The sequence below is a fragment of the Pinus tabuliformis genome, chromosome 3_1, assembly GCF_031772625.1.
Source record: "Pinus tabuliformis cultivar Carrire ecotype Pingquan chromosome 3_1, CPIR1, whole genome shotgun sequence".
NCBI classification, from domain to species: domain Eukaryota; kingdom Viridiplantae; phylum Streptophyta; class Pinopsida; order Pinales; family Pinaceae; genus Pinus; species Pinus tabuliformis.
The window spans coordinates 536,153,791-536,174,551 of NC_142301.1; positions in this window are offsets into that span (position 1 = coordinate 536,153,791).

Sequence of the window (20,761 nt, forward strand, 5' to 3'; positions counted from 1 at the left end):
GCGTGGAGGCCCTACATCAGATTGAGCAACAGCTACAGATAATCTCAGGGTTATCTAGATAGGTTTGCAGGAGCTGCAGACCTACGCATCATAGGCTGGCATGGTGTCTACCTACCTTGCTATTGACACTTCAGAACCTGCCGAACTACTGTGTGCAAAGGCCTCCAACGTGATAGTTCTACCTGATGGAGCACTGACCACAGAGAATGAAGCTGAGGCCCACTATTAGTGCCCTAAAGGGAGTAGGGTTGAATTTGGCAGCGCTCCCTGGAGAAGCACTCCTCCTCTTGCAGGATGTAGTGATTACAGAATTGAGGGCCAATGAGCACCGAGCCCTCCAGGTGATCAGTGAGCAGTGGATCAACAATGATCAGATGGCATTGCAGCGAGACTCTTCCATTGTCGCTATGACTGAGGTAACCAATTAGAACAATTGTATTATCCAGGTCATCGAGGAGGCATGCCGAATGGTCCTGGAGTTGGCCATTTCTGAGGAGGAGCTAGTTGAGGTGCGCATCTGCAAGCTGGCTAAGGGGATGCGCGACAATCGTACTAAGATGGTGAGGGTTCAGTTGGAGTTGAACCTACAAATCACAGAGTTACAGTTGAAGGCCCATCCTTTAACTCAGCCAAAAGTGAAGGAGCGGTGAGCGACCGCTGTCACAGAAGCAGTAGTGGTGGTGGACAGTGCAATAACAAACTACACACAACTTTTTGAGCAGTCATTTGAGGTCCTAACAAGCTTGCAACAGGACCCCAATGTACAGTGACCAGAGACAGAAGTGCATAAGCTACGACAGCACTATGATGAGGTCAAGGGCATAGCGTAGACCATTTTGCTGACACAAAGACTAGCAAAGCTGCAGGATGCCAAGCAGCTAAAAGAACAGGTGGATGCAGTGCTACATAAGGAAGCAGTGCTGAAGGCAAGACTGAAGCCCTGTTTGGATGAGGCTTAAATGGTGATAGGCTCTACTGAAGGTAAGCTTGTGGCTCTGCAGGCAACTCAACAAAAGCTTTAGGTTGACAGTTCAGGTGTAGTCACCGAGCAAATGGTCGAAGACGCGAAGCAAGAAGCCACACAGTGTACTGCTGAGGTTGCGTTCATATGAGTTGAGCTTGATGGTCTTTGTGCTAAGATATCTGCACCTGCCGAGTGACTCGAGGGTGAGTCATGATTTTTGTGTTGGGGGCCTGTTGGGAACGGGATCCCCCAAGGACAATTTTGGGACTAAAATCCTATGTTTTGGGTCAAATTTTGTAATAAAATTGTAAAGTCTCCACATTTTGTGGTCATGGAGCACAAAGGCGTCATGAGTCATAAAGGGTTGTCCGCCCTTAATTTTGTAAAGTAAAGTCAGTTGTAAAAGATATACCCATGGTCCGCAGACAATGGGATTGTATAAAAAGAGCTAAGTAAGTAATCTCTAAGTAGGGCAATAGTTGTTAAGATAGTCATAGCGTTGAAGTAAGAAGTCTAATTTTGTGTTGTTGCGTAGGTAGAGGCTCTGCAGCTGAGTGCACAGAGGCCTAAGGTGGAAGTCTACAGCTAAGTGTGCGAACCCCTGCAGCTGTGTGCGCATGGTGGATAGAATCTGTAATCATCTGAAGATATCAATAAAGAGAAGTATTCTATGAATTCTGTGTCTTTTTTTCCTGTTCATTCATCTTGACATGTTATGTATGAATTTCATTTATAATGTTTATATGATGTGCGAATGTATGTAATTACATTGGTTAAGTAAACACAAGTAAGAGCGTCTATTTACATAGTGCTAACTGTGATTATTTAATAAGATAAGTAAGACACTTAAACTATTTTGGGAATTTGTATCGTACGTTGCCCTAGCAACGTAAAAGTACCTAAACCATAGGATAGGTTTGCGTGAAGGTCAATCTTACCTTTTCACAGAGGTACTAAAGGGTGGAATAGAGGGCTAGTCTGGCAAGCCCTAGAACTAAGTGACCTACGTGGAAGTAGGAATAGAAGGAATAAACCGACATCATGACCATCTTAGGGTGCAAAAACTTGGTTCCAGCATCCACCAATACTGGTTTGGGTGAGACTTCGGTCTGCGCTCCACGGGCTGATGCCGAAAGGGCCAGTAGTGTAGGGATTTGTTTGGCTAATAACATCGAACCTAGATCAGGCCCCAACAAGCCAACAAGAAAGCATGCTAATGTAATGAAGATATCAACAACCATGATCCACTTCTGGTAACGTTTGCATTGAGTAAATCCATTCACATTATGGTCGAACACGTAGCAATTTTAAAAGTTGATGAGTCACAGTGTCAAATTCCAAACTAGAGACAAGAATTACAATTAGCTAAGTCATAAATTCTTTGGCCAAGGGAGCACATAGGGAGGTTTTAGAAAAAAACTAGAGATCTTGAAGAAAGAAGGATCTAATAGGCCCTGATTTAGAGTAATAAGGAAAGTAGTATGGGGATGCATCATAAAGGAAATGGATAGACATTGGAAACAATTGGATTTTATTCAAGGTATGATTCATACTATGAGGAGGGTGCGCAAGGAGATATATTCCATTGAAGAAACCATTTGACATCCACCTGCCAACCCTAAAGTCACCATAAATTTCATAAATTAGATATCAAAGGAGGATATTGCAAAGGTGAACCATGATCAGTCTAAATCAGTGACCAAAGCCAACAAAATAATAAGAAAAAATGAATTGGTGATAATGGATAAAAAAGAAGGAAAAGCTTTAGTAGTTGAAGTGGAAGGTTTCAAAAGAAAGAGTGAGATATTGTACCAAAAAAACCTCCCAACTTTCTTTGTTGAGGAGGGGAACTTGTTTCCTAGAGATTCCTTCATGAGACTCATGGTTGCAATCAAGGAAGGTTGTGGGGCCTTAAAAGAGAGAATTGTTTCTTTCTAGAAAAGGATATCATGAAATTATATAAGGACCACTATGAAGTCATGTTCTTACTCAAGAACATATTCAAGGAAAGAGGAAATTTTACTGCAAGAACATTACCATATTAGAGGGAAACATTATTGAGGCCTAGTCTTGTGGCATCCCATGCGATAGAGAACGAAAGACCCTAATGGACCTGTACAAATGTGATATCTAAAAAGGATTCACCCCAAAATCTCAACGAACCTCAGCAGAGCCCAATTCTAGTGCAAGGAGCTCTCCACACCAAATGAAACTCCACTAGTTGGCACTACCCTCGGTGCTTGCTTCAATATTAGCACTGTCACCAACATCTTGGACACCATGAGCAAGGTTATCAAAACTATTAACACTTGCTTTGGCACCATCGACAATGTGCTCACTATAGTTCCTGGAACACTATATCACCCTTCCCAGGTAGTGTCCAACAAAGAGCAAGATGAAGAGCTATTAAATCCAAATATGAAGGGGCCCACTCCACAACCAGTAGATATTTCAAGAAACTTCTAGAAGAAGTTAGTTGTAACATAGATGGAAATTTTGTAAGAAATCTTGGTGGTTTTTCAAATACCACTAGTAGTTTAGGGTGAGTACCAAGTTCTTGAGTGCATATATATAGGCCTCATTTTTTAAATTGGAAGGGGGGTAAACATTGGTTGTCGAGGAAACCCTGCCAAATTTTTTAGTAAATTGTTGGGAGTTCTTGAATCTATCTTAAGGAAGAATTCTGTAGTAATTCTTGGGCTGTTTATATCTCTTTATCATGTATTTTTCATATCCATCTCAAATTTTGAATTTTACTACTAATTAAATACAAGTTTATGCAATTTCTATGGACCTTTGAGTTGTGAATATATTTTGTTATGTGAATTGTATGGAATTGTATGAGAGTTGTTAACTAAAATACATTTTGGAATTAGTGTGATGGTTTATTTTTGTTTTACAAGATTTATCTAAGTAATTTGAACACTATTGTTCAAAATGCAGCAATAAAATCTTAGTTTGACTTTTCCTTGGTCAAACTAGAGAAAAAAACAAATTTCTATTTCAATAGAAATCTTGGAGGTAATTAACTGAGGTGACATGGAAATTTTCACTCAATTAAATCAATTAATTCAAATTGGGGAATATTGAGTTCATTTCATTATGTTTGATTGTTAATTTTTGGAAATCTATTTTAGTTACTTTGAGTTATTGTCAGTTTAACTGGTTCTAACTGTCAAAAGAACTAGTGGAGGTCAAGTTGTGGAAGTGGAACTTCAACCACACTCAATGATCAACCAAATAGTTGATAAATCATACCAAAATAATTGTTGCATGCAAATAATTTGAGTTACACAGTTGAGATGGATATTCCAATGTGCATAGGTGGTGCATATAGTTAGAGGAAGGACCCTAGGCAATTGCGCAATTCAATAGTGGGAAATTCCTAAATAATAGGGGCCAATTTCCCAAGGGAAAAACACAAGGAAATAGGAGCTTGGAGTGCTTGAAAATTGTCTAAGTTTTTGCCAAAGTCAGTTAGTCAAGAAGAAGGATAGACTATACACTTACAAGTTGTGCTCAGCCTTGAGCAAGCATATGTATTTCATCTCTATTCTTGGATTAATGCAATATAGATAGTAAGGTGTTTTCAGAAGTTTCTTTCCCCTAGATAAATCCTTGTTCATGTGTGATGTTTCCTTTTGCATGTCTAAGACTTGTTCTAGATGGTGAATTAACTTTCACAAATTAGTAGACTACCTTCAAGTCTTGTGATTTAGTAAATTTGATTAGTAGTATTGAATCTACACCTTAATTTCTACATGGTATCAGAGTTGGAACCACTGTAGAAAAAATATTTCAAAGTTGTCATTGCATGAGATTTGAATAACAATAATTTCAAAGTTGTCATTGCAGGATATTTGAATTTGAATATTAGTGTTGTAGGTTTTCTTCAGGACTGAGAAGATGGCTTTCAATGGACTCAAGCTCGAGTATGCCTTGGAAGGCATCTCAAACTTTATTTCATGGAAGGACCATGTGGAGGCAGTATTGGATGATGATAATATGCTAGAATACATCAAGATAAATGTAACAAAACCCCAATAATTTGTTGCCCATAATCTTGCTCAATGGAAGAAAGATGTGGCCAAAGTGAGGAGAATTGTGTTGGAGGGAGTATGGGATCATATTGTATCAAATCTGCATAGAAAAGAGACTATGTTCACAATGTGGAAAACACTAACAATTTTTTTTTAGAATAATAGTGACCATAAGAAGATAACACTCAAGGACAAGGTTTGAAGTATCAAGATGTAGAAGAATGACACAATTCCATAGTATCTGAGCAGGTTTACATAGTTTCATGATGAACTTGGTGGGGTTAGTGTTAATGTCCCTAAATAAAAATTGGTAGCTCTATCCCTTTTGGGTCTTCCCAAGATTTGGCATAACTATCAAGATTCGGTAAATGGTAGGGAGAAACTACCAAGTTGGGAGCACTCATGGTCTGACTTGGTGTCGGAATTAATAAGGAAGAATACGGAAGAATACCAGAGAAGGGACTTCATCAAAGGGCGAGGATGAGGATAATCGTGCCTTGGCTAGAAAGGTAAAGAAAGGGAAAGGGAAGAAATCCCAATCCAAAGAAGAATATAGTGAAGGGGGCAAGAAGAAATACTTGTCCAGAATCAAATTCTTTCACTGTCATGAATTTGGGAATTATGCCACGAAGTGTCCACACACGAAGGAAGGCAAAAATACCTCAGGAGGAGCAATGGGTGAACCTTTGAATTCACAGTTCAAGCTATATTTTTCTCTCATCACATGCATGGCCAGTAAAGTGATGGAGAGTATGTGGCACCTCGATAGTAGTGCCTTGTTCCATACGATGGGGAATAGATATTTTTTCATTTATTTGAAGGATAAATATCTCGATATGGGATATGATGGGAGGTACAACACGATCGATATTGGTACAATCACTTTTCAAAGGGATTTAGGTTCCCTTCTCAAGATCAAGGATGTGATGTTTGTTCCAGGTCTAAAGAAGAAGCTCGTCCCAGATGCATTTAGAAGATTGTGGTTATGATGTGATATTCAGCAAAGGAAAAGCATTCCTGAGACACATAACCATGGGATAGATGAAGAAGATCCAGGTTCGTGTGAAGAATTTCTACATGCTAGATGTGGAGTATTGTTTTGCATTGAGCACAAAAGCGTAGAAGGTGCAAAGTTGTGGTGTCGGTGAAATTTTTCATAGAAGACTCGGCCATTTGCACCATGGCACTTTGAAGATCATGTAATTGATTAACAGAGGCCTCCCAAAAGGAGAACTAGAGTAGTAGAACACATGCAAAGGGTGTACCTTATAGAAGTACACAAAAGCCACTTTCCATGATCAGGACAACAGAGCACATGTAGTCCTTGAAAGGATCCAATATGATGTTTGTGGATATTTCTTGACAGCCTCCACTGACGGGAGCAAGTATTTTGTCATTTATATTTATGACTACTCATGTAAGTGCTAAATATTCTTCACAAGGAACAAGGATGAGACTTTCTCCAAGTTCTTAGAATTCAAAGCACTAGTGGAGAAAGAAACAGTCAAGAAGGTGAGGGCTCTGAGTAGCGATAATGGAGGTGAGTACGTGTCGAATGAGTTCAAAATTTTCCATGCAAAAGAAGGAATTCGATGAGAGTTGACAACACCCCACAACCCACAACAAAATGGGGTGGCTCATAGAACGAACCGAAACATTGTGGGATCATCACGAGCAATGTTGCATCACCAAAGCCTACCTATGCACTTGTGGGTGGAAGCATGCAACACAATGGTATATTTGTAGAACAAGAGTCCTCAATGGATTTTTGGCATGATCACTTTAGAGGAGGATTTCTCGTGGAGAAAGCCATGTGTGTCACACTTCAGGATCTTTGGAGCCTTTTTCTACTACCATGTCTCCAAAGAATCAAGGAAGAAGCTAGATTCGACAATAGAGTTGGGGGTATTTGTGGGTTACAAAGAAATTCCTCACAACTACTATGTGTATTTCCCATCCCTCATAATGATAGTGGTGTGACGGGATATCAAATTTGATGAAGATAAATCCATGTAGTGCTATCTTGAGAGGGAGCCTCATATCTCACCAGAGGAGGAGCTTTTGGCTACAAAGGAGGATCCTTAGGATGTCATGGAGAAGCCACACGTTGAGGAGCAGAGAGTGGATACAACCACTCAAGAAGAACCATCCAGAGAAGGAAGGAAGAAAATGAGAGAAGCTAAGAGACTTGGGCAGGATTCGAGGGAGAATGTGGGTGCTCCTTCAAATCAGCGAAAGGAGAGGTCACCATATTGGTACGTTGACTACATGGCTCTAATAACTGTGTTAGTAGAGACTAAGCCATCCTCTTTCAAGGAAGCATTAGAGAAACCCTTATGGGTTGATGCAATGGTGGAGGAGTACAAAACCGTTATCAAGAATAGTGTTTAGGAAATGGTCCCAATACTAGAATACAAATTGGTTGTGGGTTTGAGATGGAACTTCAAAGTGAAGCAAGAAATAGACAAAAGCATAGAAAATTACAAGGTAATATTTTTGTCCAAAGGGTACTCTCATGTGGAGCGCATTGAATATGAGGAGACCTTTGCTCCTATAGCAAGGTACTCATCCATCATACAATCCTTGCTTTGGTTGCACATATGGGGTGGAAGATCCACCATATGGATGTGAAAACTGCATTCCTCAATGGATTTATTGAGGACGAGGTCTATATCGAGAAACAAGAAGGATTCAATACTTTTTATCGAGAGTCTCATGTGTTCAGACTAAGGCGAGCATTGTATGGTATTAATCAAGCACCCCATGCTTGGTACACCAGGATCGATATCTATATCATCGTTTGGGCTTCACCAAAAGTGAAGTGGATGCAATTCTATATCATATTTTGGTAGAAGGTAAATTACTTATGATTTTTTTATATGTTGATGACTTGATATTGATTTGTGATGAGCATTTGATCAGATCTTGAAAGGGGGACTTTGCAAGAGAGTTCGAGATGAAGGACATGGATCTCATTCACTACTTCCTTAGATTGGAAGTATGGCAAGGGGATGGGGAATTGTTTGTCTCATAGGGAAAGTATGCCAACGAGGTACTTTAGAGGTTTCACATCGACAAGTTCAAACCCATGGAGACTCCTCTAGCACCCAACTAGAGGAAAGAGGATGTCACTTTAGGTGAGGAAGTGCATACAACTAGTTACTGGAAGTTAGTGGGTTGTCTCATGTATTTATGAAAACACGACCAAATATGTGCTTTGCAGTCAACCAACTAAGTCAAGTTAAGGATAGTTCAACCAAACTATTTTGGAGGGCATATAAGCATGTACTATGGTACCTCAGAGGTACTACCTAGTTTAGAATTTGGTACAGAAATTCTAGGGAGTGAAGCTATGTGACTTCACCGATGCAGATTGGGTGGGAATTCCATTAGTGTAAGAGTACATCAGGCCGAATTTTCAATTTTGGGTCTATAAATGTTTCTTGGTACAACATGAAGAATATATCAATGGCACGCAGCTCAACAGAAGCACAATACATGGTTGCAAGTCAAGCACCATGTGAGGTAATCTGGATGAGAAAGATACTTGTTGACTTGTTTGGTTAGATAATGGATGCTACTATGATTTAATGCGATAATCATAGTTGCATCAAACTCTCTGAGAATCCTTTTTTTTCATGATCAATCCAAGCATGTTGATATTTGGTATCACCATCTATGGGAGTATGTGCAGAGGTGGATTATGTTGTTGTAGTACAATCTGACAAAGGAACAAGATGTTGATAATTTGATAAAGGTCTTGTCAAGAGGGAAGTTCGAGTTCCAAAGGTGAAGGATACGAGTGGTTCTGATCTGAATTTAAACAGGAACACAATAAAATACAGAGATAACCATAAAGATAGATATGCAGCAAAATAATACCTCATTTCATTACTGTAAAATACTGAAATATGCTTACAAACAGAAATCGAAATAAACCAGCTAGGGCGATGGTAGCTTATCTCTGAGAAGAGATGTGGTGGCTACATGCCGTTGAACTGTTCTCCAAAAACTGTGTTACAATGAGGCTCGAGGGCCTATTTATTGTTGAGAAACAATGGAAAACCCTTCACATTCCAAAACCTAACCCTAGAAGATGAAACGCCAAATTGTGGGCCCCGTTTTTGGGTAAGTTGGTACATCAACTTCCCGGGGTCGTGAATTGGTCGTACTATCTCCATTTGACGCGCATGATGGCCTGTTGGAAAGATCTCTGCGAGGACTACGACGGAAAAGACGATTTTTAGATGGAAAAATCGCTGGGTGGATTTCCCAAAAAACGTCGTTTAGGGACTCAAAATGGCTCCGGAAGTTTACGACCCGAAAAACTGCTAAAAATAGTAAACTGTGCTATAATTAAGGAAACAGAAAAACTGAAAGAGACAGTTGTGGGGGTCCAAATGAGATAGGTGGGTGGCCACCAACATCCACCTGGATCATTCCTCCCCCCTTAGGAAGCAATGGCCCCCATTGCGTTGAGTTCCTCCCTGAGATGAGGAAGCTTCTGCTGAGCTAGGTCTCTGGTGAGCTGTTCTGCAATCTCTGATGTGTCCAGAAATGGTGGGGAGCATGGTCAGCGACGGTCCACATTGAACACTCGGTGCAAGCGAAGGAATGGAGGAATGATGTGATTCAAAGCATTGTTTCCCGTAGCCTTGTTATTGGTGTAAGGACCATGTCGAAGTGGTCTAAGTTTCTGATGGGTTCTGGTAAGGCGCTCCCTCTACAAATTTAACCAAACTTTGTCACCCACCTGAAACTTGTGTGGTACTGTTATGAAACCAACTCAAGAAAAGATAGAAAAGATAGATCAACGCCTTAGAATTCAGCCTCTTCGAGGGGGCAACCTCCTTTACATTACATAAATGAACAATTCTTGGATGATACAAATGAAAATACCTCCTTTCTATATATAGGAGTCTAAGGGGTCATAACATAATCAGATCCGACATAAAAATAATAATGTAAGGGCACAATAATAACAATAGTGGGCTTCTATGGGGCACAATAGTAACAATATGGGCACTACATGGGTACATCAATATAATAAGTGGGTTATACTAATAACAATAAGGGGTTACACTCGTAGTATAGGGGCCTAACATGCCCCTCTCCTTCAAAAAGCGTTGTCCTCAACGCTTGAGTAGTTCTTGATGCTTCTGTATAAAATTCTTGTCCTCCCATGTGGAATATTCAGCGGGTAAGTTCTTCCACTTGATGAGATATTTTGAAATTGATCGCTTTCGTCACTATCGAGTTCTTGTTTCTGTGACTGCTCCAGGTTCCAATATGATTTTTCCTTCCTCTTCAATATCTGGGAATATTGCTTGAATTAGGATCTTTTGCAACTTTTGAATAAGTAGCCATACTTCTTCGTCCTTCTTCCATTCATCCCTTGCTTCGTTTATCCAATTTGGTTGGATAATATAAATAGCACAAAACAATGCTTCCACATCCTCATCCTTGAAGAGTCTTCCCATTCGGTAAGGTCACCATTTTTTAAGTGCATGTAGTATTGCCAACATTTCCTTCTCATAAATAGCTTGCTTGAGATGTATCAGTAAAAATACTCAATCACCTACATCAAAACGATGTTGATCTACCTGTTGTTTCGTTTGATTTTGCACCAGAGTGGCGTTATCCTTTAAAAGTTGGAGAACTTGATGTTGATGCTTGATGTGATCTTTCTCTGCTTGAACCTTTTTCTTCTTGATATGTCCTTCTATCTCTAAAGTTTGAGGAGTGGTAATTTCTTCCAATCCTTTACAAGATATGGTCGGATTCATTTCTTGATGCTCGATGTGATCTTTCACTTCTTGAACATTTTTCTTCTTTATATGTCCTTCTATTTTGATAGTTTGAGGAGTGGTAATTTTGAACAATGAATTACAAGATATGGTTGGATTCATTTCTTCTTTCTCAATGTGATCTTTCACTTCTTGCACCTTTTTCTTCTTGATATGTCCTTCTATATTGAGAGTTTGAGGAGTGGTAATTCTTGCCAATGCTTTACAAGATATGGTCTGATTCGTTTCTTCTTTCTCAGGGGTGGGGTCCTGGCGTATATCTTCTTCTTTTGTTGTTTCTTGATCCTTTTCTCCCTCCTCTACATATTCTATGTAAAATACTTTCTTCTCAGCACACTTATGACCTTTAGTGCATTTGCTATCACAATTGTAACAAAGCCCTTTTTCTCTTTTTTCTTCCAATTGTTGTGGTGTAACCCTTGTAGGTTGTGGAAGGCTAGGAGAAACAATACTTCCATGTTTATAGTTGTGAGGGGTACGCTTCCTGGTTTCCATAATTTTTCTTTCCACTATGTCACAAATCCCTTTTACTCTTTCCAATTGTTGTGGTGTGGCTCTAAAGAAGGTGTTGCTCTTTGTATCCTCATAATGTGCTATCATTTCCTCCGTGAAAATTGACCACGTAACAAGTTGTTTACGAGAACAAAGCCCTTTGTACCATAAAAATTGATCTGGTTCTAAATATGAAGATGCAATACATATCTTTTGTAACAGTTGTACACCATGTAAATCAAAATATTGCTCCATCTGAAGTATCCAATTTACCGGATCCTTGCCATCAAACTTCCTCATCTTGCTTTTTCTTGATTTTAGGAGCTCGACCTTGAAACGACTGTAACTTTGTACCTTCGGATCTTTAAGTTTTGAAATTGTGACCTGTAGTAGCCCTCTATGTCCTCTTTCCAATGCCACTATTTTGATCCAAATTGGACTCTCCAAGAAAGAGTTATGCACAATCTCCCAAGATGACCTGATTATAGACTAGTTTAGTAGAGAAAATTTGTACGACGTTCCACGAGTCACTGTTTCAACCTTTAGATCTGAAACATGCATACAAGAAACTACAGTCCGTCCTCTTTATGTACCTTCTTACTAAATTTCAATCAGATCCCCAGAGAGAAAGTTATGACGATTTTCCCCAGGTCACCTGTTTTGAATGTAATTCAGGAGTCTGCAAAAAGACAAACTTCCTCAGATCATATCTCCACACATATCGCGCGAAAAGCTCTGAAATTCGGACCGAAGATTCAGCGTGATTTCTTCTCAAATGGGTTGTTTTTGCGACTTCTGAAACATCACATAAAAAAAGTTATAGAAAAAATTCCACGATGACCTGTTTGGAGCAGCGAAACCCTAGAATCCAAAGCTCTGATACCAAATGTTATGAAACCAGCTCAAGAAAAGATAGATCAACGCCTTAGAATTCAGCCTCTTCGAGGGGGAAACCTCCTTTACATTACATAAATGAACAATTCTTGGATGATACAAATGAAAAGACCTCCTTTCTATATATAGGAGTCTAAGGGGTCATAACATAATGAGAGCCGCCATAAAAATAATAATGTAAGGGCACAATAATAACAATAGTGGGCTTCTATGGGGCACAATAGTAACAATATGGGCACTACATGGGTACATCAATATAATAAGTGGGTTATACTAATAACAATAAGGTGTTACACTCGTAGTATAGGGGCCTAACAAGTACCCCTCCGGGTAAGGAGAAGTTGTTCCTGTGTTCTATCACGACTGTATCCCTCTGTTGCTGCTGCTGTGTGGAGGAACCATTCGCGGGGGTCATGGATGTAGCAACGATCTTCCCCTTACTTTGGGAGTGAACCAGACAGAAAATAAATTTCCTAGTCTGTGAGATGAGCTTGTTGCCTTTCCTAGAAGTGGTCAAAGAGGTGGCGGTAGGTGGGGATACCTCCGGTATCCTGTATAATGAATTATCCAAAGAAATGATGATAGCGCGAGGCCTTGACTCATACACAGCATGTTGCCTCCACAAGTATGGCTGGCCTAATAGTACATCACAAACATCCATAGGTGTAACATCACACAATACCTCGTCTGTGAAGGGTTTGATGCTATAGGGAAGGCGGCACTGCTGGCGAACCTTGAGATATCGTCCTTCATGAAGCCAACCGATATTGTACGGCTGTGGGTGTGGTGTAGTTGGTAGGCCTAACCGCTTCACGACCTCTACTGAAATGAGGTTCTTTTGGCTGCCATTGTCGACAATGAATTGCAGCGGCGAACCCTTCACCCACATCTGTGAGTGGAAAAGACGTTCCCCCTCCTCTGGATCTTCGGGCTCATTTTTCTGGATCTTGGCAGTAGCAATAGTGGCACTGGGATCCGCATCAATGATCTGCTTCCCTTTGTCATTCCCCTTGTCGGGTTCTGACTCAGAGTCAGAACATGCATCTAATTCAGAAGCCTTCAACTCGACCACCAGCGACTGCTTGGTCCGACACTCACTTGTGTTATGAGTGGGACTCTTGTGGAACTCACACCACTTTCCTGTGTCCTTCTTCGACTTCGTGGTGTTGTTATTTTCTTGTGGCTTCGACGGGTTGTCTTGGGTCATCCCGCCTTGGCTTTGTCCTTTGGGCTTTGGATTTGCAGATCCAAAGTCTCGCTTCTTCTGTTTGAACTTTTGCTCGATTTTGACAGCGTATCGGTATGTTGTGCCGAGTGAGGAGATGTTCAAGAACTCTATCTCTTCCTAGATGTATCTGTGTAGGCAGTCGCGGTATTTGAGTACTAGATGCAGCTCAGAATCTTTGATACCCAATTGTGTGCGAAGGGTATGAAAAATGTTTGTGAACTCCAGCACATCTTGGTCGCGTCCCTGCCGCAGTGTGGTCCATTTGATGTATTTGTCCTCATAGCTTTTGACAGGGTAGTACTGCTCCTTGATAGCATCCTGAAAGTCATTCCAAGTGGGTGCGGATGAAAACAGTGAGCCTGTACTTTCATCCTTCTGTTCGCAGTAGGTTTCCCACCAGTCCTTGACGTGGGGGGCTGCTTTGAGAAGAGCGAAAACAATCTTTTCCCGACTTGAAAATTCATGAACAGAAAAATACCCATCGAGCAGATTTAACCATTTATCTACGGCATCTGCGTCTATTTGACCCTCAAATATGGGGATTTCAAAATTAACTTGTACCTTAAACGGTGTGGCATTTCCAGAGTAGCTGTTGGCAGCCGATGCGTCGCCTCTAGGTAGCCGCTGAAGGATTTGGGCAAAGTTGTCCATCATCGCGTTCCTTTGTCGCTCAAGGGCTTCTTCGAGCAAAATTTTGATAGGATCTCATGCCCCCTTGTTTTTCTTCTCATCCGCCATGGGAGGTCATCGAGATTTGCGAGGCTGGTCTTGCAAAGGTTCGACCAGTTCCATACCTAAGTCCTTATATCCCGACCTCGTTCGGGACATGCAAAGAAAAACAGAGAAAGAGCAGACCGCCCTGATACCACTGATCCGGATTTAAACAGGAACACAATAAAATACAGAGATAACCATAAAGACAGATATGCAGCGGAAATAATACCTCATTTCATTACTGTAAAATACTGAAATATGCTTACAAACAGAAATGGAAATAAACCAGCTAGGGCGATGGTAGCTTATCTCTGAGAAGAGATGTGGTGGCTACATGTCGTTGAACTGTTCTCCAAAAACTGTGTTACAATGAGGCTCGAGGGCCTATTTATTGTTGATAAATAATGGAAAACCCTTCACATTCCAAAACCTAACCCTAGAAGATGAAACGCCAAATTGTGGACCCTGTTTTTGGGTAAGTTGGTACATCAACTTCCCGGGGTCGCGAATTGGTCGTACTATCTCCATTTGACGCGCATGATAGACTGTTGGAAAGATCTCTGCGAGGACTATGACAGAAAAGACAATATTTAGACAGAAAAATCGCTGGGTGGATTTCCCAAAAAACGTCGTTTAGGGCCTCAAAATGGCTCCGGAAGTTTAGGACCTGAAAAACTGCTAAAAATAGTAAACTGTGCTATACTTAAGGAAACTGAAAAACTAAAAGAGACAGTTGTGGGGGTCCAAATGGGATAGGTGGGTGGCCACCAACATCCACCTGGATCAGGTTCATAAACCCTTTCCTGCTGAGAGGGAGTGTTGGAAATGTAGCAAGAAAATCTTAGTTTGACTTTGCCTTGGTCAAAGTAGAGAAAATTCGAATTTCTATTTTAGCAAAAATTTTGGAGGTAGTTAACTGAGGTGACATGGCACTTGTCACTTAGTTAACTTAGTTAATTTTATTTGGGGAATATTGAGTTCATTTCAGTATGTTTTATTTCTAATTTGTAGCAATATATTTCATTTAATTTGAGTTATTATCAGTTCAACTAATTCTAATTGTCGAAAGAACTAGTGGAGGTAAATTTGTGGAAGTGGAACTTCAACCACACTTAGTGATGAACCATTTAAGTGATCAATCAGCCCAAAATAATTGTTGCATGCAGAGAATTTGATTTACCCAGTTGATATGGAGATTCCAAGGCAGTGTATTATTAGTTGTAGCATATTCCAATGTGTACATGTGGTGCATGCAGTTAGAGGAGGGACCCCAGGGAATTGCGCAATTCAATAGTTGGAAATTCCTAAATAATAGGGGTCAATTTCCCAATGGAATGGTGCAAGGAAATAGAAGTTTGGAGGGCTTGAAAATTGGCTATGTATTGACAAGATTCAGTCATTCACGTGGAGGGATAAACTATACACTTGCAGGTTGTGCTCAGGGTTATGAATGCTCAAACTTAGGATTAGTGGAAATACAACACATCAAATGCATTGAACGACTTGTAGCTTTCCCCTAACCTTGAATCCCAAAAAAAAATCAATTGAACATAAACTTGAATTGAATTTGAACAATATTAATGCAATATTTTATGCACTTTCTTTCAAGAACATTTTATGAATGTTAAATGTGAACGATGAATCAGTTTTTGTTAAATTTAGAAACTAGGTAAAAATTCCACTTTGGGCAGGTCTTTTGAAGAAGATAATTATTTCATTGAATTCCTCTTTTTTAGAGGACCAAAATTAACCTAAAGATCATCTAATTCGGATAAAGAAAAATGCATTTTTGAATTTATGTCCTCTTGCATGAAAATGGTTAAGGTCGGCCTCACCTTCATGTAGGTTCAAAAGGTCCAATATTCATGTCTCCACCCTCCCCAAATTGTATATATAGAGGTGTTCTCCATCCTCGTTTGATTTTCCAAGGGATCCAAAATATGCCTGCGATAGCCAAGCACTTGAAGAAGGATGTAGGGCTAACGTTTTTTGGTAATTCTACTACCACAAGACCAAGATGTCTTAGATAGGATAGTCGTTGATCCTGAGAAGAATTCTGGTCACATCATTTGGGTATATTTTTCATTATAGATCTATTATCAAGAACAAAACGATGAGCCAAATTTGTGGGTTTACTTGTGAACTGTGCGAGGTATAATCTCTCTTGGAATAGCAGCACTATAGACCTGTCACTTCAGAAAGAGCCACAGTCATAACAAGGGTTTATAACAATCCATAGAGCCAATGAAGGGAACCTTCATGCCTGCCTTGGAAAGCCACAACTGAAATAAAGAGTTTTGGGACTAGTCAACTTAGAAATCTATGATCTTCAAGAAGCCCTAACCATACCTTGCTTCACGAAGATGCCTGAATCAGAATGTTAGGATTTGATTGGGTCATTTACTTGCTCAGGGCTATGATGTTGGATCAACACAATTTGGCAAGTCATTTTGACTTTAATTTATTGTACTCTCTCTCTCTTTGTTGAATATTTGATATCAATAATCAGAATCTTTGATCAAGGCTTCCCCATCTTGAGGTTTTTCTTTAGCTTGAGCCAATTTCGGTGCTACCTTGTCTTGGCTTATCTTCCGCATACAATCACTTATGTTCTTTTTATAAATATTGTCAATGGATAATAGTTTATGTGATTTCTATTGAAATATATGGAATTAATATTGGGATCATATGCATCATTGAACTAATTGTCCTAAGCAAAGAACATGTTAACCTAAAAGTAACATGGTACCAGCACTTAGGTGGGAACAAGGTCAAGGAAGAGAAAAAAATCAGTAAGGGAAAATTTTGAACAAATCTCCATGTTCTCCTCTCTTTGCACGTTTGAAGTGTTCAACTAAAATAATGTCAAGATAAGAATATTTGTTCTAAGTAGGATAAGTATCCTTCAAAGTTGACATCTCTATCAAGACGTACAGGTAACCTTAAGGAGTCATAATGAAAGCATAAACAAAGGGATAGGATTGTTTATCATTTATTTTGGTCTCCTGAAATTTCAGTCTTATTGTAGGGTACTTTGCTAAATTTAGCACTATTTCTTGTCCCTCATTACCTTCAGTCTTGTTGTTTATACCTGAGTCTTCTACCTAACTTTGGACCTCTTGAAAAAGAATTCAGTATAGTCACTATAATTTGAAATCAAGGAGTTCATTGCAAAGGATTGTGTCTCTCCATTTCTAGCTAAATTTGACTCTTTTGTGCATTTTTCTATCGTAGAATATTTTACTTTTAAGATCAAAATCCACTGTGATACCTTGTTTGAAGGATTCAAGTACCTATTTTGGAGGACCACATCATCGGGCATGTAACTAGAATGAGGCCACAAGGGATAGCACAAGAGATGTTTTTCTAAGATTTTCGCACTTCATGGAACCATGTTTTATATGCCATCCCTCAATTGACACAATCAAAGGTATCACCTAATATCACATGGTTCGGTCCCTTTTGTACATGATTTGATTTAGTTGACTCGTTCTCCTTATACATGAATTTATACAGTTGGCATGGATCTACAGCTTACATTTCAGATATAATCCTATCACTATTTAGCATCTTATATAGTTTTGCACCTATCACTTATGTTTGTAATTTCAAATCCTCAACACATTAGCACAAAGATATGAATGACATAAAACATCTTTGTATGGTTGAACTGTGTGTATATTAGATATGGAAATCAGAGTAATGTTTCAGATTTGTATGTGTGGTTTATCATCCTAAGTCATGTAAGTTGACACACTTTGTATACATTTCATACTCTCGAAGACATTATGGTATTGACATGACCTTTGAAATGTGTGTGATTTCTTTTCCCTCTGTGATAAAGAACATTATCGACGTTGGAATAATATTTGAAATCAGATTAAATTTGGGATCATCATATATATACATACACAATGTTAAGTAAATGAATGGAATCCTTTTAGTCTGAGGTTGTTGTGATAATTTTATTGATGATAACATTGTATGGAAGTTCTAATGATGACACTTTTTCACAATCAAAGTTGTAATAAATTCATGGCCATGGGTAATATATTATCATTTGTACCTCTACCGAGGGGATGGTTCAATTACCCACTCAAAGTTGAGATTAGTTGTCTAATAAATCAAGTCCTGGACAAACTTATGGAGGATCCATTCTGAAAAGAAAAGGTGAAGTTGGAAATTCAAAGACAATTGAGCTCTTGGATATTTAGATCATACTTAAGCATGTCTGGCATGCTTATTATGGGATAAGTAATCCTAGATACCTCTAGCAAAATGTAATTTGAAATATGACATAGATATGCCCTAGTCTCTTCTTCTAAAGAATATTTGGATTATTATAAGTCATGAGCCCTTAGTCATTAGAATTGCAAATTTCATTAAATGTCTGCGTTCTCACATGAATTTTGATCTACCTACAGAAGAATTCTCCTTTTTTTTGATATCCTACCTTAAATTATCAGTTATGTCTGAAGTGAAATGGCATTCAAATTAAGATTTCATCATTTTCTTAGCAGTCATGTTGTCAATCAGTTTACTATAGATTTATTGTCTTACATCGATAGGCCTCTAGGTTTAACCACATTTCCCCTTAGTAGTTGCGCAAGTCTCCATTGGGGCACTTTGATTCATTTTGTAAATATTTGTTCCTGAAGACTTTATGATAATTCCTTCGATGCACCTATCCGATGCACACCTCTGGTGAGAAATCTCTAAAGGTAATTCACCAAAACATTAGATAACATGTTATTATCACTAGCTTGAATGAGTTGCTTGCAGTCAAGGGGCTCCACTGAAAGTGACAATGACAATAATCAATAATATGATAACTCTGATGTGTTCTTAGGCAAAAAATTGCAGGCGGAGTGGAAAGAGAAATATCTATGGTCATGGTGGTATCATTTTCATTAGTGAATTGTAGCAGTAATTACAAAGAGCACTAAGTAGTGACAGTGTATAGATGCATCCATTTATATAACAACGGGAGTTTGTGCAACACCTTATGATTGCCACCTTTTGGGTAACCTTGGAAGCCTAGAAAATGGTATAAGAAATGCATAGCACCTTGAAGCAGTTCCCTGTAGCAAAACAAGAAATCAGAGACAAATGCATGAATGTGAAGTTATCAATAATTTGATTTAGTATTTGTTTTTTGATAACTCTTCTTTGACCTAAAGCTTATGATTCAATGCTATATGATCATCTGAAGTAAGACTTCAGAAGGAACTATGGAATCCCTATAAAAATAACTTTGATGACTCTTCTTGTCTGATTAAGGAAATACATGACCACTAATTATGATTATAATGACTATGTCTCAAGGAACTCCATGGGAGTTGCATAATCATGATTGATGACTTTGGCTCATGAACCTAAGGATCTATGGGACAAAAAGGGACCAGTTACAGGTGTCTCTATGATTGTGTTACCTATATTCATAGGGAGTTATTATTGAGACATGATTGGAATGTAAAGGATGCAACTATTGACAATGTTTGATGGATGACCCTCTCGTTTATCAATATAAGAGTGAGTTGACTTTTAAAGTCGATACGCAAGACCTAGCCATGATACTCTATTATATACTCTTATAGGGTTGACAATTTGTTGGTCTAAATATGTATAACTTATGGGATCTCTGATAATCACTCTGTCGGTCATATTTGCCTCTATGGGGGCTTTGAGTTGATCTAAGGATGAGCCTCATATATTAGTTTCTTAATGAGATATATCTATGATTCTATTCTTTATAATTTGAGATACACCACTGGAATCTAAGATTCCTTGGATATTTATATGTTGAGTCGATTGGGAGTATGTTGGATAAAAAGAGCTCAACTAAGTTACTCTAGAAGCACTATAGTAGAAAATATGGATTATTCTAAAGTCCATGGCTTATTGTTTTGTCCATGGGTTCTGCACATGGTTTTGGGCATGATGGTTTTCTATGCATGGTATTTTGTATATATGGTCAAGGGAACTCTAGTTATGTTCTAATCCAAGGTTAATGGATTTGTGTTATAGACATATTTGGGCACTGCAACACCAATCTCATATGTCCATAAACCAAGGGCTTCTAAGCCCCTAAAAGTGTTGTTACACACCCTAAAGGAACAAGGTTAGCTGATTATATCATCTCCCAAAAGTTCTCCATGAAAAACTGCTCAAAACTGGTCAAATCTTGACCATCTCACCTGCTCCATGGTCAAGGTGCGATGCATCCCACCTAATGCACATGGGGGGTGCAATGCATACTGAAAAGCCCTTCTATGCGGTGCGATGGGTGAGAGTAGACAAATGGTAGAGACATTTTGCAAGGTGGATGATCATGGAATCTTACAGAAACATATCCTGTGACACTTGCCTCTCTGAATTCACCCAAGGATGAGTAAGTGATCATGAAATATCCAAGTGGAACTGAGAACTATCAAAGAAATGACTCTATTCAAAAACCCAGAAGCTGACTCACCAGCCTACAAACATCTATATATGGATCCCTCATCCTGGAGATCGAGAGGCTGGAATTTTGCATCTTATAAGGAAGTGTTGTTGATTTCTCTGTGGAACATCATAGTGTTGGGTGATCTATATTTTCATGAGGTGAAGAGGGCTTTCATGC